General features: G+C 53.3%; 1 protein-coding gene across 1 annotated transcript in view; it reads right to left on the bottom strand.

Moving 5' to 3' along the window:
• LOC119095966 (vitamin D3 receptor) overlaps positions 1–20,520 on the bottom strand; it is a 142,024-nt gene that overhangs the window by 83,870 nt on the left and 37,634 nt on the right. The gene's annotated exons all lie outside the window — the stretch shown is intronic.

The raw sequence follows: 20,520 nt of genomic DNA, 5'->3' as shown, positions 1-20,520 counted from the left end.
TTCCGGGTGGACGGGCGGTGACAGCCACCGAGTAACCACCCGTCCGCTCGGCGGACAGGACAGCACGATCACACCGGCAGCCGAAATGACAGCCACCGAGTAGCCACCCGTCCGCTCGGTGAACGGGACAGCACGATCACACAGGCAGCCAAAATGACGGCGCAGCTTTTCTCTCGAAAGGCGTGGTGCCGCAGTCTTTATGTCACCAGCCGCAGTGAACGGCCGCCGTCCAGAGTCGGCCGTCGGTTCAGAGTCGGTGACCCTGCCCGGTACCGACGAAGGCCTCGGCGTTTGACACCTTCGCTTCAGGCAAACATGTTCTGGCGGAGCACATGGCCGCCGCTGCGGTATCGCTGGCGCTGATTCGGCGCGGGCTGGCGGCGCCCGGCTGAAGAAATATTGCATCTACAAACCTGGCATGGGGCAGCGCGATGTGGGCGTGGAAATTGCGACGTCATGGGCGAAACCTGCCATGCATTGGGGGGGCATGATATTCTCGCCCCCTCTTTCTGAGCTTGAACGTGACGCCTGGGGGCGTTGGGTCAAAGAGGGAGTCCAAACGCGCCCACATGTAATCATGTTGAACTGTTGAAGGACGATGGTCAGTATATTCTTATAGCCAAAACACGGATTTCTGTCGAGTGGAATAGTGAACGCTTAGCGGTTGCGGCTCGTCAAAAGTTTGCCATCGAGTTGTTCATTCTTTTTCGAATGTTCGTTTCACTATCATGACATGTTGTTGCAGGAAACATAGTTATTTTGTCCTGCTCCTGGGAACCCTATTAGGAGGGTGACTGTTATCATGACTGTTTTCCCTGCCAGACTAGGGGAAAGGTTTAAAATCAAGAAAGGTATTATATTGACAGCGCAGGGGAGAGATCTGACGACAGATGACGGATGGCTTTTGGTGAAGATAGATGACAGATGACAGCTATCTTCGCCATATATTTCTTTTGGAAAGCCTTGTGAATGCTTCTGGACGGTCTCTAAACGTTACCCACAATGGAAATGCTGGACTCATGTCAGGGATACAAAAGCAGAGAACTTGCGCGACACTGAAGCTGCGCGCATGCGCGAGACAGCGCGAACAATGCTTACCTTTCTGAGGCGGGTGTAGAAAAAAGGCAAGCATTACCACTGAAATTTGCTCTCGTGTACAACGACCAGCGGCCACTCCCCTACTGCTGGTGTCCCAGTGGCCACTCCCCTATTGTTGATGCCCCAGCGGCCACTCCCCGATTGTTGATGCCCCAGCGGCCACTCCCCGATTGTTGATGTCCCAGCGGCCACTCCTCTATTGTTGATGCCCCAGCGGCCACTCCTCTATTGTTGATGCCCCAGTGATGCGCATCGACCTATTCTAAAAGGCAGGATGAACGCCTTAGTCTAAAAATAGTCCCACCGCAGCGTTCCCATCCATTGTTCTCACACCAGCAGGCCATAAAGCGCAATTACCGCTGCAGCAGTACAGCCGCCGCCTGTAGCCGCATCAGACAGCATGTCAACAGTGACTCATAGCCGGATTTTCGCAGCAGGGGAGTGGGTGAGGAGTTCCCAGCGGGCCCGGCAGCCTCGTCTGGTCCGGGGCGCAGGATGTTTACTACCGAGGCTGTGGGCGGCGTGTCAGCCAGGTCTCATGACCCGGGGTGGTGGTGCGCCGTCGTACCGCGTGCTGTGCGTTCTCATGAAGCTTAGAAGATTCTCTCAAAGTTCTCATGAAGCTACTTGTTCTCCGGAAACGGTCATTTTGTACCAACCCAAGTCAGAAACCGAGCATTTCCATGAATTTGTTTTGCCCCGAAACAGGAATTAGACACACTGTGCTTGCTAGCCCCATCTGTCATCCCCACAGGAGAGATCTCCGCCTCTCAGAGGCGTACAATAGCGCATTACTGTCACGTTCTGAGGTCGACGTTTGGCTGGAAGAAGTATTCCAGTCATTAGTTGTGTCATGAAGGCTCATTTACGATTTCTACCAGACTCTGGATCGCCGCAGGCGGATATGGAGAATACACAAGAAGAGCAATAAAATGGCGACTAGCCGTTAGTTTCAATGTTGAAATAGGCCCATGTTTGCACATAAGAAAGTGTTCAGTCGAGTGCCGGCAACGTTCGATGCATTTATTCAATTTACTCGATGGAAGAAAATCGAGAAATAGGATACAAAGGGCGACGATGCGGCTTCGGGAAAGAATATTTGGGAACGTTGTCACATATTTTCATCGGCCAAATCTCGCGCAGGCTGCTGACTGGCAAAGTTGGCAACGATATCCCAGTTAGGTAAACATGTTGGAAACAAGTGCATCAAAACACGGAGCGACATGGCACCACGGAGATATGGGGCAAGAACAGCACTTACTAGGTTTCGTTCGCATTTCAGTTCTCAACGCTTTAGGGCGGATAAGTTTTCACCACCAACTACGCATACTGGACACCCGCGTCATCGTCTGAGGTGTAGCGACGGATTTCCAGCCAAGTCCGCCGCGCGGAAATGAGGTGAGCAGAGCACGATTTAGGGTAGAAAATAGTAATAACGAGAAGCAGCAAATACATGCAAACTAAACTTTGGATGATTGTGGAATAAACGCTGAATATGCGAGGCGGTCCAAAGTAAAATCACGACAAAACGTCATGCAAAATAAAGGAATGCTTAAACGGCCGTTCGGAGTTACTCGGAGAGTCCAATAGGCTGAGTGACTGAAATCCACAGCGCCCCCGAGTCGATGTGCCGTGTCTGCGAAGGCTTACTGCACATCATGTAACATTAGGCCGCTTTTTCTGCGATTCTCGCCCGCCCGCGTGCCGTCAGCGGGTGTGACTGGACATGGCCGGCCAGACTGCTTGGGAGACTGGCACTGACTCTGCCCGCGTGCTCCCAAACGGTGAGAACGTCATCGCGTGAGAACGAGTGCCGGAATGGAGCCGGCGCCCGCCGTGCCGGTGATATGCCACGGACATACGACCGGCCAGCGACGCTACGGTCAGTGACGTCATCTTCCGATAGCTCAGGGGGTGCAGCAGACGCGGGCCGAGCTGACAGCAGCGTTGGCGCGGGTTCAAGACTTGCTACCGGCTGTTTTTTACCTGCTTCTCCATGCTATGTCGGATAAGAAAAGATAATACAACAACTGAATCGTTGTTAGCACAATTATGAACAACTTTTCTTATACTATTGCATAATTAAATGTCATAGTTATGGTAGGTTATCATCGTTCCTCTCAGCTGTGAACACTCGACCCACAAATGGCCTCCGTTGTTTCAACCCGTCAGCACTTGAGCTGCTTGGTAAGAATACTTTTCCCATTAATATGGGATAAGGCGCCGAAGGCACCAGGAGGAAGGCGCTCTGTTCTGCAGCTTTCTGTCTCTAACACCTGCCACTGGGAGTCGGATGCCGGTTCCGCCCCCTTCAACGCACGGGTCATCCTTCGTGGCTGACGTGAGCTGCCCAAAACCAACACGGCAAACATGGGATGGCGCGATAGCCAGCTCCCCAAACCCGTTTGCGATCGGGTTTGAGTGTACCCAACCGCGCACCCCGCCCCCGCCAACCAGCGGTGAGTAACACGCTCCCACCGACCTGTGGTGCAGCGGCACTCAAACCGCGACCAGATACTGCTCATATCATCAGACGGTCAGCACACGCTCTCAGCCAGGCTCGCCGTCGCCGGAGAAGCACGAACTTCTGTCCGATCCGAGCAGCAGGATTTTGGTATGCATGTTTTCGGGGCCGGCTGTGCAGTCCGATCGGAATGTTCTTAGAGCCGGCTGTGCAGTCCGATCGGCATGTTTTCAGAGCCGGCTGTGCAGTCCGATCGGCACGTCTTGAATGTTGCTGGCTCGACCTCAGATTTGGAAACCGCTGACTGCAATCTCATCGTGCAACCTTCGGACGTTTTGCTGCAGTAAATTTACGATCTCGAATGATATCTCTTGACGTTCAGCCTAATCAAGCATGCGGTTCAATGCACATGTCGTCTGCCAGTTTAGCTGCCATCTTGTATAAACGAGCACAGCACAGGAACACTGCAGGCTCTGACGTCATGGGCTGGCCAAAGCATTTTTATGAGAAGCGCGTCGTAGCTTTCAAAGGGTCTTGTTGTCAGAGTTGCAAAACTTCGTATGGTCACTCGTCATTCCTAGAAAACAATTTGGAATTATAAAGCATTCTACTTGGAACCAGAAGTTAACAACGGCAAGGAAAATCGTCTAACGTGCCACCCAAATGAAATCTTCTGGAGCATGCTCCGGTGCCAAAACCATCATATCAACCAGATGCATCTAAAGGGCACTCGTCGCTCCCAGCCAGCATCCAGGACGTCGGCAATGGGAGCGTGCGCCCCCAGTGGTAATTTTCGACCTTTGATCCCATGGCCGCATCTCTCGATGGCCACGAGTATTCCGTCTGGAGACAGAGGGCTTTCCCGCTCGTGGGGTCAAGGACCGTCATAATCAACGGGTGTTAATGAGAGCAAAACGAGGACGAGCGCATGCTGATTCTGATCCAAATTCAGCGATGACCTTTGTTAGCGCGCAACGAGCTCTGCAGCACCATATCGGAACCCGGGGAGAGGGACAACATGACCGATGTGCAGTCGGTGCGTCCGCAAGATCACAACACCTAGCCGCCGTAGCCATAGAGGTTCTACGGAGCGCCCAGCTGATGGGGCCGTATGACGACCGCAGCAGTGCACCGTGACTAAGAGACAGGAGAGGAAGTGACTAGGCAATGCGGTCGCATTACCGGAGAGCTCCGCGACACCGGCATTTGCTGGCTGCATGATCAGACGCTGTGCCAGGCTTTCTCTCCAGTTACAACTTCTCAACGCGGCTCGGACTCGGGCTCATGCCCGGCGCACGAGCCTTGTGCCGCCCATTTCGTGTGGCACCGTGCCACGCACCGTACCACCTGCCGTGCCACCGTGTCCATCTCGTGTGGCACCGCACCACCCGCTGTGTCACCCTGTCCATCTCGTGCCAGATAGCGAATCGGCGTGTGACGCCGTGCGATAGCGTAGCTGCCGGGGCTGACGTAATGATGGTCTCCCCGGCGGGCCGGCGCCTGCTCTGTCTGATGGCAGATTATCGGGTTTGGGTGTTCGAGGGTGGCATACAGGACGCTTTTTGTCACAGGAGGCGAGCCTGAGCAGGCCGGAGCTCTAGAGTCAATCAACAAAAGGGGGAGAAGTACTTCCTAGCCAAATGGTTACCACATGGGACAAGTGACACGAGCTGCTCAGGTCTGCACCAAGAGGTTGTCGCAGCATAGCTTAGATACGGACCATTATAATCAAGGCACGAACACGCCAAAAATTTGAATGCGCACGAAGTGAGGCGCGCACAAGACATGTACTCTCGACCTGTGTACTGGGGACTTCCAGACACGCCGCCGCAACCTCACACACGTGTTTTGTAAGACATTGCGGAGCACGTAGCTGTCTAGGTGATTGGTTTCGCGGTGCCCGCCAGAAACAGACGCAAGTGAAAGGTTTCTGCAGAGAGAATAGAGCCCGGACTCCTTCACATGAGTTTTGGCGCCGTGGCCAATCGGCGTCGTCACTGGCCTGTCCCTGTTCGGCACTAAGGCCGCACTGAAACAAGCGGTGTCTGCCCATACATACCAAACACCTTTATGCAGACAGGGACGCATGTCTGGTGGCAAATCGTTGCTCTTTCAATACAATAAAGATAGATCAGTGGACGAAAATCTTAAGCCCGACGCACAGCCATTGGCACGTGGTGTAAACAGGCGCTACATTTGCCCCAATAACGACACAGTTAGCGGAACACAGGATCAAATCCGGCCAGAGGTCAACAGTCCACTCGCTCGAAATCAGAACCGAATGCAGGCACCGTGCTGTGGCACAGATCGCCCCCCCCCCCCCCCCCCCCCCCGAGTGAGGCCTGGGCGCGCCTTTGTCGGCGGGGCAGTCCTGGCTGGCAGCCAATGCAGGCCCCATATCAGTACCGAGCGACCATTCTTTGGTTGATTGGCCGGTGAAACGGGCAGTATGGCAACAGACCCTGGATACAAGGTCGGGGAGCCCCTCGTCGAGGGGGCCGAGTCCACGTGGCCGCGTCTGAAGACGTGCCTCCGATCAGGATTATTCCCTCAGGATTGTGGCGCTGCAGATGTCCTCAGATTCAGTCGTTCCGATGGTTTCCACGAAGGAAAGAGTTTCAATATATTGACTCGTTCGGGGTATTTTCCTTCCAATCAGTGGATCTGCGTCCCTTCCGACTGTCTTAAAAGTCATGTGTAACAAGCCCTCCCCGCTAGCATTGCTGCTGTCAGCAGCGACAGCAGTATCGTCGTCATCGACATCAGCTGTATCAGCATTATAATCATCTCCCATCATTATTCCACCATGGAGGCTTACGAAGTATCCTCAGATGCAACTGTGCGATAGTCAAGAACAAGTTTGTTGTTTTGCTCCTGTGGTCCTTCTGTAAATGATCCATTGCAGGATTATATTAGGTACCACCACTGTGTGCGGCTTATCGTCGCTGATGATTGAGTATGGTTTTTCTTGTCCTCGGGTGTCTTCAGATCAACCAAGGGTGCCTGGTTTAAACTGAGCATGGGCCCTGCGAGTCGAGATGAATTCGTCTCGCTTACAGGAGCAATCATTGCAAGGGGCCGCTCATTATTATCTGCGGGGAATTCCGCGGGTGGGTTGGCTTCAGTGATAATGCGGTAGTCGCCAGCTGAAGACTGCTGTAGTGAACGGGCTTTCTGCTGCGGTGAACGGGCTTTCTGCTGCGGCGAACGGGCTTTCTGCTGCGGTGAACGGGCTTTCTGCTGCGGCGAACGGGCTTTCTGCTGCGGCGAACGGGCTTTCTGCTGTAGTGAACGGGCTTTCTGCTGCGGCGAACGGGCTTTCTGCTGCGGCGAACGGGCTTTCTGCTGCGGCGAACGGGCTTTCTGCTGTAGTGAACGGGCTTTCTGCTGCGGCGAACGGGCTTTCTGCTGCGGTGAACGGGCTTTCTGCTGCGGCGAACGGGCTTTCTGCTGCGGCGAACGGGCTTTCTGCTGCGGTGAACGGGCTTTCTGCTGCGGTGAACGGGCTTTCTGCTGCGGCGAACGGGCTTTCTGCTGCGGTGAACGGGCTTTCTGTTCCCCGAATTGATCACTTATGCGACCTGGTCTGCTGCACGCATGCGGGCGTCTTGAAGTGCTAACAAGATGCGGATCCTATCCACTCTATAAGAAAAGAATTCAGATATATCATAAATAACGACACCAACAGTTTGAAACTACATCCGGTTACCTGTTTGTTAACATTCTCATACGACTGGTGTTGCTCGCTTCCTCCCAATATCCAGAAAAATGCTTCTAGTCCTGTCTTTGTGGTAGGTACTACCCGCTTCAGACCAATAACACAGGCACGGCTCGCATCGACTTCTAATAAATGGAACGTTTTACGCGGTGCTAGGCTTGCTCCTTCAGTTACTGCGGGCACTTGATCTTGACTTGATCCAGAATTGCCATGCAGCACCTGCATGGCAAACACAAGCGGAATTGCGTGCGCTTCCAAAAACCAGCTGGAAGAAAGAATGAAATCATGATCTCCACCGCAGGAGAGGGGACGTTGGTATAGGTCCCTCAGCTTTGCAGCATTTATGATTACTTCGCAGAGCACCTTCGAGATCAAAATTATTTTAAGGCTTTTGGAAGTCTTCTCTCAGCCCCTGCGGGGCGGCGGAATTCCTGACGAGAACGCATCGCATCATCGCATCGCACCAAGTGACGGTTTGATGCGACTTTTACGCTCCAAGTTGAAAGAACTGACCTGATATACTTCCAAAACTGATCCCGCCTCACGTTCCCAGCTGCCGACAGCCCTGGCACAATACCTCAGCCTGTCCGCTTCCGGCGCCTCTGCTGCCAGTGTACACGTTGACCCCTTCAATCAAGATAAACTCACGAGCATGCACCTACATGCCAGTGCCCGCCTGCTATCAGGCGAGTGACGCGGCATGAGGCAAGGTCAGTATCAGGCAGCAGGCGGACCCAGTGGCTTCCACTGAATCCTCGTCTATTATGGCGGCTTCTGCTGCGGAGCCCACATAAACACGCCACGTGAACAGCTAGGTGACGGCATATTCGGTGACGCAAAAGTGTGGCCAATCACCGCCACCACAGGCGCGGCTTCTGACTGGCCCGAATTGAAGCGCAGATGGCTGGCAGACTGGCCCTGGTAGAGCAGTTTTAGTGGCAGCCTGTGTGAGAAACTCACGTTGATGGACTCCCACAGCTGAATGAGGAACACACAAATTCACACAAAGACAACGCACATAGCTGATTGATGTGTGCTTGCCACGATTGATGTGTGACGTGACGGAACGATACAATGCATGTTTAACGTGACAGATGATGTCTGGGATATAATCCCAGACGCCGTGTAGTCACTGCGAGCTCGTTGGGACCATGCCATCGTCTGAACCCTGCTCAGGTGCGGTCAGCACCTTAACTCACATGTTTGAACGTGAAGGGATTATGACATAAGGCGGAACCCCTAAAATGATGGCTGTGGCTTTTTGCCCCGACGCTGACTGGCTGGGATGATAAAGTCCCAGTTTTTGTTTTCGCGTGATCGGCACAAAAGTGGGTCGAGTGGGAGTGGGGGTGGGTGGGTGGGGATGGGGAAGGGGAGATGGTGTCAGCGATCGGCACAAGACTGGGGTGAGTGGGAGCGGGAGGGAGGTGGGGAAATGGTGTCATCGATCGGCACAAGGATGTGGTGTAAGAGATCGGCACAAGACTGGGGCGAGTTGAAACAGGGGGAAGTGTGCGTGGGGGGGGGGAGGTCAGCGATCGGTTCAACACTGGGGTAAGTGGGATCGGGCGGGGGGGAGGGGGAGTAGCTCCACCACCTACAAGTCTGAGGTCACTCCAAGGCTCGCTATCTTTTCTTATCTATACCGCATGTCTCCGACGCTGCTCTTCAACAGCAAGAGGGGAGATCTGCCTAAACTACAGCAAAACTGAACGTCAATCATCTGAAGCTTAAACATAGCAAAAGAAAAAACCATGTAACAATTGCATTTGCACCAACCTCCCCTTGATCTTAAGACGATCCAGTGTCCCTGTCTGGGGCCTCTGTTAGGGCTGCGGGGCCTCCATCGACTGTCACCAGCACCCGCCGGACGCTAACAAACAACGTCCGCTCGTGTTGACAGACCTCGCCCGGGGGAGGGGACTTTGCACCAGTCGGTGCGCGCGTGTGATCGGAGCGTTGGGCGACGTCTAGACGTCCCTCTCCGGAACCACCAGACGGCTGGCGGGGGCGTTTGGGCCGGAAGGGTGGAGGTCACTGGGGTCGCCAGTAAGACTGAGTCGGTTTTGAGCGACGGGGCTGTCGAGCAGTGCCCGGCGGTTGATACTGTCAACAGTATATGAGGCGTGACATGTGCGCTGCCCGCTCCGCCAGCACAAGCGCATTTATTGCATCACATCTGAGATCTTGCATCAAATGCGTCAGACACCAGTACTGAAATGGCACTTTTTGTTATATATGTTTTTTCACGATGATGCGTTTGGGAGCGATCGGCTTTAAGATTGGTCAAAAGGTCGGCCTGTGGGTGTATTGGATTTGCGATCAGCACGTTGGATCGGACTGGATTCTGAAAATTTATTTCGTGACGTATAATACCCTCCGACGTAAAGGGCGTTTCCATTCCGCCGCGGGAAGTTTAGAAGCCTCCGATTTCCACATACAATTGTGTTCTCTTAGTAAGTTAAACATTTGTGAGCCTTAAGTAAACCTAGCATTGACAGTAATCCTTCGGTCAAACAGGTCTCACAGGTGGTATAATTTTCCAGACTGTCGTGTTCGTCTAGTATGCCATTGTGTCCACAACGTTTCGATCCGTTAAATTCTGTCTATCGTCAGGTGCAATGGAGCGTTTGGAATCACTGGGCGATGCTTGGCTTTTAGCCATGTACATGTCACGACCAGAATGCTTTCCTTGGAATTACTAAGATTCGAACCAGGTTCGTCTGACTGCGAGTCCAGTGCCCTACCAGCTGGCCTAGCCGGCAACGGCAATATTTCGGGGTGAGAAATTGGTGTCATTAGTCTGGTGGATGTTTGGGGATTTTGCCGCAGGATGGGGTACCATACTGGGCTCCCGTCTAAGCATAGCTTACTGATAGGGTTGTTAGTCAACGTCATGCGTGCTTCTTCCTTGATATTTCAAATTTTCCAGTGTTGTACTCTGTCGATGGTCACCTCATTGCATGCTGGGCAGTGACTGCCGTCTGACCATGCATGTCACGCCATACCTCAGAGTCTACCCTGGATGGCTGCTTTTCTACCCTTCTTTAGCCTGACCGACAGAGGGCGTCCTGTCCCTCGTTCGTAGGAGCTGCCACAGCTGCACGGTATATCGCATATGCAGTCCTTCATATGCTGATTAGGTGTCTGTGGTCTGACTTTGATAAGTACTCTCCGGAACCTTGAGCTGCTCATGAAGACTGTCCTGCTGTTGCATTTTCTGCATATTCTTCCGATCCTCTCTGACCATCTCTTGTATGGCAATGAAACTGGTGCTGGTGGTTTGCCCTTTGACTGTTCTGCTTGCTGAGCGTGCCCTTTGGACATTCTGTGTATGAAGCCTTTCGGGCACCCGTTCTTGTGGATCGTCTCGGTTGGGTGGTTTGTTTCCCTCGTTCTAGTTGTGCCATCGTCACTGATGGCCCTAGCGCGATGCTGAAGTCATCTCACGATGCCTTTTTTAACTCTGTTCAGAGCGCGATGCCGAAGTCATCTCACGAGGCCTTTATTGATTGCGTCCAGGTAGGGTGACGAAGTTCAGGCAGCGACAGGCTGCTGCTTTTTCGGTACACCAATGTCCTGGACACGCTAGTGACTCTCTCGACTTGTGCATCTAGAAACGGTGGCCTGTTTTCACGTTCCGTAGCAAACTGGGTGGACGGTCGCAGCCTGCCGATGTTGTCGAGGGATTCTTACAGCTCCATGGTGTTCCCAGAGAACGAATATGTCATCAAGGCAAAGCAGTCATATTGAGGGTTTCAGTGGCTCAGCTTCTGTCATCATGTCTTCGAAGTGTTCCATGTATATGATGACAGTCACCGGTGGCAGAGGCGATCCCATAGCCGTTCCCGCGGTTTGCTGATAGCACTGTTCGTTTATCGGGAACGCGGTTGTGGTGACACAGAGCGTGAATAGCTCCATGATGTTATTGATTGAGATGTCTGTTCTTTCCATGAGCGTATCATTCTGCTCCAGCTTGTTCAGCATAGGTTGGTACGGTAGTGAACAGGCTCACCGCCTCGTAGCTGATCAAGGCTGTGTCAGGTATGAGACACATGTTTGGCACCAACAAGACGAAGTAACCTGAGGTCTTCACGTATGACAATGACTTTCCACTTAGATGACTGATTATCTTAACCAGGAACTGACCCAGCGGATGGCAAGCTGGGCCCCAGCAGGTAACCATGGATCCTAGAGGTACTTTGGGCTCGTGTATATCCGATAGTTCGCACATAAGTGGCACTTTGCTGTAATGTTGATTTAGAAATTTATATTGTGCATCTGTCAGATTGCCTTCGTCTTTGCTCTTCTTCAGGAGCTTAGTTAGTTTCCGTTCGACTGCTGGTGCAGGATCTTTCGTCACCTTGCTGTATGTCTCATCATTCATCAAGCCGTTCAGTGTGTGAGTTTACTCCTCTTTGTTCATAACATCACTCCTATTTGTTCATAACAGCTGTAACGTTACCTTTGTCAGGTGTCGTCATTCTTGAGCTTCTTAATAGTTGCTTATTCGTCCTTGTTCACATTGGGGTTTGGGATTTTAGTTTTTCCAAGGCTTGCCTGACTTTCCGGTGTACCTCATTTCCCTATTCTCTCTCGATTCGCATTACAGTCTCTTGTAAAGGCTCTAGTATGTCCACATGCGGAGAAGGAGGTCAAAATACGGTTGAGGAGATGAGTGACACGAGGTGCTAACACCGAAGGATTACTCGCCCCCGTTCCGTCAGTTAATATAGCACTGCAATCGCAATCAGAAGATTTCTTCATATCTCAGGAATTTCAAGGAGTGAATTCGGATTGTGACGCGTACGTGGCTAAAAGCGCAACACTATCCAGTTCTTCCGAGGACTCGTGACATCTGACGATGGCTGGAGAGCTAATGGAATGAAACGCTATGCAGATGCTGACACACCAGAATAGTCGGCACCATCAATCCATTCACGGCGCTAATATCTCGTCTCAATCCTTCCGTAAGCCCATCGCATAAGTTGCATTATCCCAATAAGGACACAGCAAGCCGTGTATGGAAAACACGCTGCAGTCGGTTGTCATAGTGAGATGTCTTGGACACACCGAAAGCGCTCTCGCGTATACGTCATTCGACCAAGAACTATATTCGCCCTCCTTTCTTCTGGCAAATGGATGATGGGCTGCACCCCTCATCCTTCCAAGAACATTTTGCGTCCCCCCCCCCCCCCGCTCCTCACACTCGCCCGATTGTTGTCGCGTCTCTTAAGGGACCCATCAGGCAGCCAGGCCCGATTCTCCGACGAGGTGGCCGAGAGTCGACAGACGATTCCACCGTGGCCGGAACCCAACGGTCCCGACTTCGGCACCAGCTTACCCCAGGTGAAGCCTGTTAGATTGGTGTAAGCCGATAGCCTCATGCTAGACCAAAGACTACAGTGCCTTCTTGTTATTGAACATCAGGCAGCCCCAAAAGGCAGCTGATGATGTCTTCAGAAGTGTGCGTAGTGGGAATCCTTGTATGTTTCTTGCTCAAATTGCAGAAGGCTCTCACTGATCGATGTCTATCGGAATTTCATGACGTGCGAGATAGCTGTGCGTGCCACGTAGTTTGGCCATGTTGCGTATCTTTCCATACCTTTGGGCACTACGAATTACAAAGACAATACAGAAAGGTCCATGACCTCTCCACGAGCCTACAGTGGTTAAAAAACGTTCTGAGGACGCCAGATTTCATACATGTGGAAGAGCATATTTCTGTTGCGCAACTGCGGTAAACGTGTCAGTTAAGCTAAAATCTGGGTGCACTGTGTGATAAGTAGCTGGCTTTCCTCGGGCATAACATTGTCTGGCGTGGTAAACAGCTTCCTGCACTCAGCCTGCGACTCCATGTTGAAAATGCCCTCTCGACACAGCAAGAAGTGTTATGGCATGTATGGCTAGACTTGTGTTCTCATATACATATATATAATCTTTCATGGCAGGCGGACGCGACCTACCTATGACTTTGTTCTTGACTTATTTGGTTGGCCCCACGAACGGTCGTCTGTGAGGTGAGAGTCTGAAGGCGCGTCACTTCCGGCCTCCCGTCAGTGGGCAACGGCTTAGACACAACCTTTTTGCCGGCCACACCCGCCAGGTGTCGTTCCGTAAATGCAAACCTTTTTCATCAGCTAGGACTGTGTCCGAGTCGCCGCCGCCGAAGCCGACCCCGTTGCCACACCCCAAGAGTGCCCCAACCTCAGGGACGCTGTTCTACGAGAACACATTAATCAGACGCGATTGATCGGTTCTTAATTTAGAATGTCATCCTCCGGCATATTTCAGTAGGGCAATTTGTCGTCGGTATCCATATCGCCTAGATATATTACCAGGCAATAAAAGATAGCTGCGCTTTGCAAACAGCGCGGGACAGCCGTCAAAGCGGGACCACCGAACATATCCTCGATCAAGCGGGACCACCGAACATATCCTCGATCCCGCCTTCACTTCGGCCACTGTCTGCAGCATTGTCCTCCACGAACAGCGCAACCGAAAAAATGTCAGCATCTCGCAATGCGTCAAAATACAGGCCAAAAATATCTGAACAAATCAACATCAGCCAGCATCATCTCCGAAGACGCTAACCAAAAGGATACCACAGTGGTTCATCCCGCCGATGGCGTCCGTCGCTGACGTCACCGCGATCCGAACGTGTCCGTGACGTCACAGGGTCCGGCAATGTCCGGCGACGGTGTCGGGATTTGGCGGGGATGGAGGTCGGCGCGCGACCGGCATGGGATCGATGCAGGGTCATCGCGAGGCAGGGGTCAGGGGGCGCGGAGGAGTCAAGGACCCGGCACGTACCTCACGCCCTATTGAGACAGGACCCGGCGGACAACGTCGGCCGATCCAGGCGGTCGCGACGAGGCCTCATTCCAGTCGGCGCCTTTGGACGGCTGAGTGAAATGTGCGACGATCCAATCTTTTGAGAGACTGCAGCAGTCTCTGAAGAGATTGTAGTGATTGGTGATATCCGACGATACCATAGTCTTCCATGGCATGGCATCACTGCCGTTTTAATGTTATCGTGTATGATCCAGGCTGACAGGGAGAGGGAAATTGTGCGATCGTCTATGCCATTTAACTTGCATTAATCACTGGCACTGAGTCAGAGCCTGACGCTGCCGGAGAGGTCCCGCCGTCAGCACAACAGTACCAATGTCGTCACTCCGGCCTTCAGAGTCACGAAACCTCGGTTCGCATCCCGGAAATGCCACAAATATTTCACTAGTAAAGGGTTTGGGGCGACGCCGGGTGTGATTCGTATTGACCTTAACAGTTGTAACAGGCAAAAATAAAGCAATCCGACAATTACCACCTAGACCAGTCTTGTCGAGGAGCTACTGGTAGCGTCAATGACAAACCCATCGGAGCGAAGAACTACCGAGTCACTTGACTGCCCTGTGCCAGCTGGCCGAAGCAGCCCGCTCCAGTGTCACTGCCGACCTGGGAAAGGCCGCCTCGACCCCGGACCTGGACCCGGACACGGACCAGCCCAGAGGAAGCCATCTGATGGTTGGGAGAGGAGAGCGACAGACGCGGGAGCCACGTGGCAGAGGTCACGCGGGAGTCACATGACAGGGGTCACGCGAGAGTCACGTGGCGGAGGCCACATGGGAGTCACATAGCAGAGGTCACGCGGGAGTCACGTGACAGAGGTTACGCGGCAGTCACGTAGCAGAGTTCACGCTAGAGTTACGTGACAGTGGTCACGCGGGAGTCACGTGGCAGAGGTCACGCGGGAGTCACGTGGCAGAGGTCATCCGGCATGACGTGCGTGCCGGGGCCTGCAGAGAACTGATCAGCATGCCGTTCAAGGCTACTGCAAGGACGCAGCCATCACATAATTCGGCAGGAGTCGAACAGAATAACAACAGGCAATTCGCGAGCCGGCGAGGTACGCTAGAAGTTTGTTATTGCATGAATCGATCCCTCACCGTATCAACTACGCAGCTGACAGATAACTAGCGAAAATTGTGCCTGATAGCAGTCTGATAACCACTAATGCGATCATTAAGGCTAAAGGGCTATGAGCAGGTCCAGTGAGCATAATTGGCATCATCTTCTGCTTTAAGCTACATGACACCATTCCGCAGGCATAGCCGCCATAGCCTAAGCGCCACGTCTGATTACTATCAAATCAGGACAGACCCTCTGATGTTCTCCACTCAAATACCAATCTGGCCTCGCACAGATAACTTAACCCTAATAAGCCTTGACGACGAGGGCGGAGTCAATTTCGAATTTGCTGGCTAACTGACGGTGCAGAACAAACCGGGACAAATTGGTCTGTTCGGCTACTTCGGTAGGCTAGGGACAGCAGTGTTTCGTTCATACAAGTAATTTGTGGAATATTCAGAGCCGCTGGATGCCATTAATTAACTATGAAGTCCGCGCTCAATAGATGCAGCCGCAATTCGAAGCTCATGGATTGAGCAATCCAGAAAGATTTACACAAAGCTAACAAAGCTGCCACTTCCGGCAATACGATCAAGTCCATACGCGTTGCGGGACCAAGCGCACTGCACCCCCTCATACCCCATGGGCAATGCACCCCCTTATACCTTATGCCTTCCCCGGCCTCTTCTCACATCGCCGCCTGCTATCTGGGAACAGCTGACAACACATTGGAACATGGTGCCTCCCCGCCGTCCCGGTTTGAAAATATATAGAATTTTCATTTCACATCCGTTGTCCTTCATGGCATTTACCACGAATGCCTGGAAAATTAAAAAATGAGCACACGCATAAGCTAGTCTGATCCGTCCCCTCCCCTCGAATTTTTCGAATGTCGGGCGTCTGACCCTAGCCCTCGTTCCAGCGTTCCCTAGGCCTCGTACGCAGAGCTAAACCCTGCCCTTCTCGGAGGGGCCACCCGACCTGCGGCAGACCGATAACACACTCGACCTTGAAGGACCTGCCGGAAGAGGTCAGAAGGCGAAAAAGACCTGCCGGACCTGCCTGACGCGCCAGGAACAAGAAGAGAACGGACGTGAACAAAATCAGCTTACAGCCATTTAAGAGCGCTCTTTGTGCAAAGGAGTGTTTCGACTAACCGCGCCGTAGCTTTAAGCTTGTTACGAACTTCGTGCCGCAGTGCTGCTACACCCGCGGTATACCAGCCTCCTCGCAGCCTCTGATATGTCTTGGGATGTTATGAATGATAAAGACGGAGCTCTGCGGAGAAAACGCAGCAGAAAGGTCGAAGGCCGCTTTAAAATGAGGCCGCATCATTCAAGGAATGTCGTGTCTTTGGCACCGAGTGTAAAAATGGGTCTCGCAGCGTAGGTCCAGGTCCCCTGAGACCCCGGCCAAATATCTGCCTCGCGCCTCGCGTGAGCCAGCCGCGGATCTGCGCGCTCCCGGATTTGGCGCGAGCTCCGGGCGCGCGTGACAGGCGCGCCATAGGTCTGGCGCGCCGTCGACTTCCGCCAAACGGCGGCGAACAGCCGGCTGTTTTTGAAGCGGCGGCTGCGTGCCGGCGGTCACGTGGCCGACAACCCGGCCGGCGGCGACGGCGCGGCGCACGGATGTGGCCACGGGGCACATGAAACACAATTTGGCAAAGAAGGTTTTCATCTCTCGTCGCTCAGCTCAAATGGGTCACAATATATATATATATATATATATATATATATATATATATATATATATATATATATATATATATATTATACGCCTTGCGATAAAAACAAATATTTCAGATCAGACTATTCCCAGATCCTGTTTTCTCCAATTATGTGGCGCGGGGCCCAAGCACTGGCGAGTCACGGCGACGGATAACGGTATGCAAACAGCAACAAACAGTCGCCACTGGCCACAGTGCATCTGCTCGTGTGCAGCCGCCTGAAGGCTTATGGCGTGCTTCGTGAAGCGGGCGTCAGTTCAAGTGGCGTGGCTCGGCGCTGCACTCTGTTGGGCTGGTGGGCCCGGCTAGGAACGGGACGGACGAGGGCGCTCAAGGGTGACAGGCCGGGGCGGGGGGGGGGAGGGTAGATGGGTGGGAAGGCTGGGAAGTCCGAGTGGCCCAAACCGTGACGACTGGCGCACACCTGACAGTCCGTACCGTGACGACTGACACAGACCTGACCGTCCGTACCGTGACGACTGACGCACACCTGACAGTCCGTACCGTGACGACTGGCGCACACCTGACAGTCCGTACCGTGACGACTGACACAGACCTGACAGTCCGTACCGTGACGACTGGCGCACACCTGACAGTCCATACCGTGACGACTGGCGCACACCTGACCGTCCGTACCGTGACGACTGGCGCACACCTGACAGTCCGTACCGTGACGACTGGCGCACACCTGACCGTCCGTACCATGACGACTGGCGCACACCTGACAGTCCGTACCGTGACGACTGGCGCACACCTGACCGTCCGTACCGTGACGACTGACACACACCTGACAGTCCGTACCGTGACGACTGGCGCACACCTGACAGTCCGTACCGTGACGACTGGCGCACACCTGACCGTCCGTACCGTGACGACTGGCGCACGCCTGACAGTCCGTACCGTGACGACTGACAAACACCTGACAGTCCGTACCGTGACGATTGGCGCACACCTGACAGTCCGTGCCGTGACGACTGGCGCACACCTGACCGTCCGTACCGTGACGACTGGCGCACACCTGACAGTCCGTACCGTGACGACTGGCGCACGCCTGACAGTCCGTACCGTGACGACTGACACAGACCTGACAGTCCGTACCGTGACGACTGGCGCACACCTGACAGTCCGTACCGTGACGACTGGCGCACACCTGACAGTCCGTACCGTGACGACTGGCGCACACCTGGCACGGCTTCTGATAGTAAGCGCTTACGTTGCCCAGTGATGGAGGATGTTGTGCGACGAGCCAGGTTTGACGATTACCACGACAGATTTGATTCAAACATGGTTACGTTTTCCATTTGAAAGACGTCCGTTTCGGCAGTACTGCAGTGATAAGGTTTGCTTTCCGTATTATCAAGCTGTGTTTATGCGTCAATGATACGTGACTGCAACCAGGCGTTTGCGTCGACTCGTTATGGATGGCGGACAGCGACCCAATGGGTAATCGCGTAAGACATGTTTGCTGTACATGCTGCCGAAGCCGCGCAAGCTTAGTGCATTCCTGGCTTGATCACACTCGCGCTACTGAACTGAACTGAACTGAACTTACGCAAAACAAAAATAACTCTTTTCGGCCACACGACAAATACGCCATTGTCGCAGTCTCCCGCGAACAAGAGGCGATTCTACCGGTTACGCGCAATGTTCTAAGGGGCTCGGATGCTCCCAATACGCTATTCTTAGGTAGTACTTGAATACTTTGATGAAATGCACTCCTTGGTCTGTCCAAAATATGCCCCTCCATGCGGCAGTTTCGCAATTACCGTCATATCTACGTCCGGAGTCGCGTTCAGTGACCCTGCTTGATTTGAGGTAAAAAAGAGGCGATTTGTGTCCGTTGTGATGCAAGCCTGTGGGGTGTTTTCGGTGTAAGCGAATCTGGATTTGTAAACATTACTTTTCTATTTCGTCTCAGTTCAGCATGGGCGACACCAAAACGGAGAAAGCAAAACCATTTCACGTAATCATTTTGCATGGCGGCTGGCTTGTGCAAAACATTGTTCTTCTTGACATTTCTAGGACTTTGTGTGGTCGGAGAATGTAAATTTGGTGAGGACATTCACTCTTAAAACCAAATTTCGCGTGGGAAATACTGTGTCAGGATGGGTGGGGGAGGCGGACTACAAGCAAAATGCAACGATTTGCCAGTCTTCCGAAAAAGAACTGCTTAACAACGGAGGGAGACGCATGATAGCCGTTTCGTGGAGCTTCAATTACCAATGTATGTATTTCATGCGGAATGCGGTTTTAATGGGCTGACGACCTTCCGGAAAAGGCAGAGCGTTGGTATTGCCTTTCCCCATGAATCCGCAGCTGGGGTGGGCCCGATCACAGAGCGTTCGGTCGCGGCACAGCCGGCCAGTGGCAATTTCCTGCACGCATTTCCCACGACCGCCGCGTGGGAGGCTGCTGGGGACCTTATCAATATTTCAAAAAATATGCTGTAGGAGAGGGCACCTACCTAGAGAGAGGGTTGAGCCTTTACCAAATACAAAACTGAGTTTTCATCCAAGATATTTCCGCCCCATTGATCTGTGATACCACAATACCTTTACAGAAGCATATGCAATACAAAAGTGCAAGCGAAAAGTGAGGGAGCATCGTAAAACACTGGCGTATTAGTGGTGTTGTTAGCGGTGCAAGGGATTTGCCATACAACTCCCATTACTATACCGATTTGTTATTTTGAGCGCTGATTTTGCTTGGCTTCATGTCCGTTGATTCAACAAACTAGACAGGAAAAAGACCCATCACCCATCAGCCCAGGCATACGCCGACCAGCCAAGCATCGCGGGCTGGTATCTCCGCACCCCGTCCACACGTCCGCATGCACGCGAGCCGGCCGTATTCAACTCTTCGCCCTGAGGCACTTCAACACACGAAACACTCATGCGTCACGCGCGTCACACGTACGTGAAACAACATCGGAGACTGCGCCACAGCACCGGAGGCTGCGTCATAACACCGGCACCGACACAGCCCGGGCCGGCATCGCCAGCCGAGGCCCATGGCCGACGTGCTGACTGGCGGGCCTTGGGGGCGGGAGTCGGCGTCCGCCGGCCGTGCTGACAGTAGGTCTGCCGCCCGCGTGTACTGGCGACGGGCCGCCGGCACCAGCGCCGCGCGGCCTGGCCCGGCCCGGAGACCGCACCGGCGTGGACACAGCAGGCGCTGACCAGCAGCCGGGCCGCCGCCGAGGACTGGTCCAGACGAGTGACCCAGCGAGCTGGTCCTGACAGTTAATCTCACCGATTGGTTTAGTAAGCTGGTCCAGAATGACGACTAAGGAAGCTGGTCTATGGAGCTAATATGGGGAGCTGGCTTAGATATGTTGTGTCCAGCGAGCTGGACTTGGGGGCTGGGTCCTGGGAGGGATTCAGGGAGCTGGTGCATGGAACCGGTACACGGACCTGCTTCAGCGATCACAACTTTAAAGCTGACTCAAGATCCACCCTGGGACTAGCACCCTCGAACCATGTCCTGTCCTCCTCCTCCTCCTCCAGAAGACCAGCTCGAATGTGTCTTATCCGAAGGGGATCTCCGGTTGAGACCCCTACTAAACTCGTACCTGCTTGTGAAACTTGATGTCTGCGTCAACAT

The sequence above is a fragment of the Pollicipes pollicipes genome, unplaced genomic scaffold, assembly GCF_011947565.3.
Source record: "Pollicipes pollicipes isolate AB1234 unplaced genomic scaffold, Ppol_2.1 Scaffold_4219;HRSCAF=4965_pilon_pilon_pilon, whole genome shotgun sequence".
NCBI classification, from domain to species: domain Eukaryota; kingdom Metazoa; phylum Arthropoda; class Thecostraca; order Pollicipedomorpha; family Pollicipedidae; genus Pollicipes; species Pollicipes pollicipes.
The sequence above is the reverse complement of the archived record's forward strand: the minus strand, read 5'-3'. Positions and strand labels throughout refer to the sequence as shown.